The sequence below is a fragment of the Ipomoea triloba genome, chromosome 10, assembly GCF_003576645.1.
Source record: "Ipomoea triloba cultivar NCNSP0323 chromosome 10, ASM357664v1".
NCBI classification, from domain to species: Eukaryota; Viridiplantae; Streptophyta; class Magnoliopsida; order Solanales; family Convolvulaceae; genus Ipomoea; species Ipomoea triloba.
Genome location: NC_044925.1, coordinates 12006573 through 12012884, shown reverse-complemented (window position 1 = coordinate 12012884; position 6312 = coordinate 12006573). Strand labels below are relative to the sequence as shown.

Here is a 6312-nt window from a genome sequence, read left to right as displayed (position 1 = left end):
TTCGTTATGTTGCCTTTGAGTTGAGTTGAGCTTTGTTGTGGTCTTACATCTCTTCCTTGAGTTGATCTCGTATTTATTGCGATTGTGGTGAATAAGTCTTTTGGAAACATTCCATAGAGTTGGCTAGTGGATGTGTGTATATTCTATATGCTAGTCTCAAACCTATGTTAGATATCAAATGTATATATATTGTAGCTTTACGTATTGGAGTGGGGTTTACTTAGCATTCTCGCTAATATTTCTAACTTGTGATTCCAGGTATGGAGTAGAGTCTTCTCTCGAGAGCGCGCTAGATCCATTATTAGCTCATTCCATTGATTAGCTAGTTATGTTTTTCCTTTTGATAGACTTTGGGCCTATGAGCCTTTTCTAGACATTGTGGGTTGTAATAATTTACTCCTTAGATTATTTGGCTTATGTTATGAGGATGTTTAGACACAGCCTTAGTATTTGGGCTTAGTGGACCTAAATGTGACATAGCACCCCGTTGAGTTTAGTTTGCTTCGTCTGATGTTTAGAAGAATTTTAGACACTTTTCTATCTATCTCTATCTTTTATTCCCTTGATTATTATCCTACAGTTGGGGGTGTTACATGGTAGTGGACCATTTGTTGCCGCGATGAACTCGCTGAACGGTGCTAGGAGGATAGCACTCGCCGATGCTCTCCCCGAACCACTGTCAAAGGCTACATAAAAAAAAAACAACTTGGCTAATCAGTGAGATGCTCTTGCTGCAATTGCGACTGTGTGGCTGGAGTGGTATGCCGCATGATAGACTGAGCTGCAAGATTCTAGTTGTGCACTGCCATAGACGCCCAGCGCATGACGACGCGTGGTAGGGGCATTGCACCATCCCAAACAGCTACATTTCTGGCTCTCCATAAAGCATACAGAACCCCAACCGCCCTTAGGATGTCGTCTACATTCGGTGATGAAAGAAGTGGGGCAAGCTATGCTAGAAAGTTCATGCCTAAACCACAAGAAATGCCCAACTGTGAGACATGCCAAACTTGGGCAGAGAAATCACATAAAACCAATGCATGCATCACATCTTCAATATGCACAACACAAACATGACATGAGGGCTCAATATCCATTTTTTTTTTTTGTAATAAATTAGTGGTGGGTGGGTAAAGTATTTGTTACAGCTCTCCAAAGAAATGTCTTCCATTTTGGGGGAACCTTGAGGTTCCATAACTTATTCCAACCATTACAACTAGGGCTGGGCAAAACGGTTCGAGTAACCCGAACCGAACCGAAAAATCGATCGGTTCATGTTTTAGAAGAACTGAACCGAAAAACAAGAACGTTTTTTTAATTAAAGCATGTGCTCCATCTCAACTAATAGTTGGATTGCACATATTATATTTATAGTGTGCGGTGGATTTCCAAGCGCAACACGTGGAAGTCTCTTTTTGTGAGTGACGCGGAGATTCGAATCCATGACCTTTTGCATGGCTCTGATACCAAATTAAAGCATGTGCTCCATCTCAACTAAAAGCCTAAGCTAATAGTTAGACGCTCATATTTTTAATTAAATATAAATATATATATTATATAATTAATAATAAATATATATATATATATATATTTTATAAATAATATATATATATATATATATATATATATATATATATATATATATATATATATATATTATATTTCTAAACTAGAATGAATTTGGAATTCATTCCAGGTAACTGGGGATTAATTGAGATCGCTTCAAATTGGGCATAATCTATCATTTTTATGATAGTATTCTTCTAGTACTAGTCTCAAAATATTAGGATTATTAAAAGAATCTTTTTCTTTAAAGTCTTATCTATTCTGATAAGAAAGCGCTCTTAGTTCAGTTCGGTAGAACGTGGGTCTCCAAAACCTAATGTCGTAGGTTCAAATCTTACAGAGCGTGATTTTTGTCTTCTTAGATGAATTAGACTGAAATATATTCAGTAACGTGCACAGTAATCGGAATTTGACCTCTTGGAGATTTTTTATTTTTTATTTTTTAATTTGTTTAAATTGTTTAAATTGTTAATTTGTTAGGTTGGTATTTAATATTTGGATATTAATTAGACTTTTGATCTGGGTTATGTGATGTTTCATGCATAGTTATTATAGCTCCCTGTTACGTCGCAGCGCCCCCGACCACCATGTCGCATAGGAAATCTTGAAATTCGGGGGTCGTAAACCGAACCTAACTAAATCTGAATCGAAACCGGACCGCTTCAAACCGAACCGAAACCGAACTGAACTCTAATGTTAAATCGAATGGTTTAACTTTTTTTTTTTTTTTTTTTAAAAACCGAAAAACCGAAACCAAAGACCGAAACACCTACCCCTAATTAAAACCATCAACAAGGGGGTTTATGCTTCTCAAATTGCGCCTATAACCACTTTTTACAGAATAAACACCCCCCATATCATCCACCCAATACCATGAGTCAACAAATCTCGGGCTAACAAGCACCTTGAAAATTAAATCCACATCATGAGGAAAAAAATATCTCTTAGAATAGATGTGTCCCACTTCTGTGTATCTGGGTCAATTAATCCTGAAACTTTAACACCACTAAGCTGGGGTGACATAACAGTTTGGACCATAGGGTTCATATTATCAGGGAGCCACGAGTAGCCCCAAATAGTAGTGGAATCTCCAATTCTACGTCTTATACCACCACAAACTTTTGCAGTAAAAATGCTCCTCCAACAAGCACTCGGATTATTCTCCAGCATATCATCAACAAAAGAAGACTTAGAATAATACCTGGCTTTGTAAATACGTGCCACTGGGGAAGTAGGTTTGTTTATGAAGCGCCAACCCTGTTTTCCTAATAAAGCCAGATTAAATGCATATAGATCTTTGAAACCCAGTCCTCCTAGACTCTTTGGAGTGCACAATCGATCCATGTCCATCCAATGAATACCACCTCCATTATTACCCCATGTTCCTCACCAAAACATGTTCATCATACGCTCAAGAGCCACACAAAGAGAATCAGGAAGTAAGAAAACACTCATTAAGAAAGTAGGCATAGCTTGAGCCATACTTTTGAAGAGTATATCCTTACCAACACGAGAAAGAAACTTTTTATTCTAAGATCCAATCATCTGTTTAATCTTATTCACAATATAAGAAAAACCCCTACTTTTACACACAAAGGATGGAAGACCCAAATACTTACCAAAGTCACTAGCTTGAGACACGCCCAGGATAGCTGCCACATTATCATGATCCAATAAGCTGGTATTTCTACTGAAACAAACATTAGATTTATGAAAATTTACAGCATGTCCAGAAAGCTCCTCATAAGCTTGTAGGCATTGTTTCACAACAACAGGTTCCTGAAAATTTGCTTAAAAAATAAGAGACTATCATCAGTAAAAAATAAATGAGAAATAGCTAGAGCTCCCCTTGCTACCCTACAACCATGAATAGAACCAACATCCTGAGCCTGTTGTAACAGAAGAGACAAACCTTCTGCACAAATAATGAATAAATAATGGGGAAAGAGGGCCCCCTTACCTAAGACCACGAGTGGGAGTTACCAAACCCCCACAAGCTCCATTGATCAAGATGTAATTAACAGTCATGACACAGAGCATTACTAAATCAATCCATTTTGGGGCAAAACCTAAACCTCCATCATTCTACATAAAAAGGACCATTCCATACGGTCATAAGCTTTAGCCATATCCAACTTCAAGGCTACCCATCCCACATTCCCTAGCTATATACAATTCAAATAATGCCCCACCTCCGCAGCTAACAGAATATTATCTATGATCAACCTGTTAGGAATAAAAGCACTATGGGATTAAGCGATCACCTTCCCCATTAGGGGTTTTGTTGGTCCCAAGGGGATGGGGTACAAGTCTAGAGGGGGGGGGGGTGAATAGACTTGTATAAGATTTTGCAAATCTTTTCGACCTCTCGTGTGTATTGAACTTAGGATGTTTAGGTTCGATACCTCACGAGGTGAAGACAAAGTTTTATGCGCAGCGGAAATGTTATCCCCTTTTAGTTAGCACGAGTTTGAGTTAGTTCGAGAGGTGTGTTTATGTGCAGTGCAATCGAGAGGTTAGCGAGAGATAAATACAGAAAGTAAATGCGAGAGAGATTTTTAAGTGGTTCGGTCAACCCGCCTACGTCCACTCTTCTTCCAGAAACTCCCTGGAAGGATTGCACTAAAACTTCCCTTTTAGTACAATATCGAGCGCTTGAGCTTTGATCATGAAGCCCGCCTCAAGCCTCAGGATCTTCACAAGACAGCTCCTAGGTTACTCCGCCTCTCCAAGGTCTTTCTCCCCGCTTCCAGTTACTCCACCTCTCGAGCACTTGACCTTTGATCACCAAGCCCGCGTCAAGCCTCAGGTTTCTTTCACTCGGACAGCTGCCAGGTTACTCCACCTCTCTTGCTTAATCCAAAGCAAGGTGTTTTTGGTTGTCACAGTTGAATGTAACAGACTCCAATCTGACCACAAGCTATCGTTGAATCAACTTCGGTGTAGAGCAGCTTCGGTCACCTTCTAGATGTATAGCAGTTTAAGCTTTGTAACTCTCTCAAACACTAAGATGTGTTTTCTCGCTGTTTTGAATATCAGGATGATATTCCAAATTTAGCACTTGCACTTGAACGTTTGAATCAGACACCTCTCTAGAATTCAGAATTTTTTTTTTTATGAGAGTTGAGGAATAATTCCGTTGGAGGGAAAATTATTCCGTTTGAAATTTGTCTCCCATGATGTGTATGGGACTTGCATCTTTTCAGCATTCTTCATGGAGTGGTGGTCTTGTAACTTGAACCTTTTGTTTGATAGTGGATATTCCATAGTCCACTTTCTTGAGTCCATGCTCCACTTGCTACTTTTGGTAAAAGTTACTCTTTTTAAATTCCCATTGATCCTCGTTTTAGGGAATAAGACCGACTTTGGATTGGTGCACCTTTTATCCGTTTGTTATGGAGTTCTGACGTGGCGTCCACTTTTGGCACCTCCTTAATATTCTATCTCCATGATATTCTTCTTCTCCAAACTTTAAGTATGCTTCCTGACTGTCATTCAGCATTACTGGAGAAGTGTCAGTTTATCGAGACCAAGGTTGATGTCTCGATTGTTTGATGTCTCGAACCCAAGCATCGAGAGCTCTACCTCTCGAACTCTGCTTATGTCTCGAACTGGATGGTTATATCGAGAGGTACTACCTCTCGAACTCTGCTTGTGTCTCGAGACTTAGTTGATGTCTCGCAGACCCTTATTCCTCCAGTGTCGTCTCGTGCCTTCTACTGATCTATCTATGAAATTACAACACGATTCTTCTAAGATGTTCATACAAGTTTACCTTGAGCTTAAATATTTTCCGAGTTGAGCTCAAAGTTACCCGGTNAATCAACTTCGGTGTAGAGCAGCTTCGGTCACCTTCTAGATGTATAGCAGTTTAAGCTTTGTAACTCTCTCAAACACTAAGATGTGTTTTCTCGCTGTTTTGAATATCAGGATGATATTCCAAATTTAGCACTTGCACTTGAACGTTTGAATCAGACACCTCTCTAGAATTCAGAATTTTTTTTTTTATGAGAGTTGAGGAATAATTCCGTTGGAGGGAAAATTATTCCGTTTGAAATTTGTCTCCCATGATGTGTATGGGACTTGCATCTTTTCAGCATTCTTCATGGAGTGGTGGTCTTGTAACTTGAACCTTTTGTTTGATAGTGGATATTCCATAGTCCACTTTCTTGAGTCCATGCTCCACTTGCTACTTTTGGTAAAAGTTACTCTTTTTAAATTCCCATTGATCCTCGTTTTAGGGAATAAGACCGACTTTGGATTGGTGCACCTTTTATCCGTTTGTTATGGAGTTCTGACGTGGCGTCCACTTTTGGCACCTCCTTAATATTCTATCTCCATGATATTCTTCTTCTCCAAACTTTAAGTATGCTTCCTGACTGTCATTCAGCATTACTGGAGAAGTGTCAGTTTATCGAGACCAAGGTTGATGTCTCGATTGTTTGATGTCTCGAACCCAAGCATCGAGAGCTCTACCTCTCGAACTCTGCTTATGTCTCGAACTGGATGGTTATATCGAGAGGTACTACCTCTCGAACTCTGCTTGTGTCTCGAGACTTAGTTGATGTCTCGCAGACCCTTATTCCTCCAGTGTCGTCTCGTGCCTTCTACTGATCTATCTATGAAATTACAACACGATTCTTCTAAGATGTTCATACAAGTTTACCTTGAGCTTAAATATTTTCCGAGTTGAGCTCAAGTTACCCGGTTGTATTTTCGCTCTTAGTTTACTTGTCGAACTTACAT

The 6312-nt window shown here is 39.3% G+C and overlaps 1 non-coding gene across 1 annotated transcript; it reads left to right on the top strand.

Annotated features, from left to right (window-relative positions):
* The first annotated feature begins 1838 nt into the window (after positions 1–1838).
* On the top strand, positions 1839–1912 carry TRNAW-CCA. Its single transcript has one exon. It is a non-coding gene; the product is annotated as a tRNA-Trp (tRNA).
* The last annotated feature ends 4400 nt before the right edge of the window (positions 1913–6312 follow it).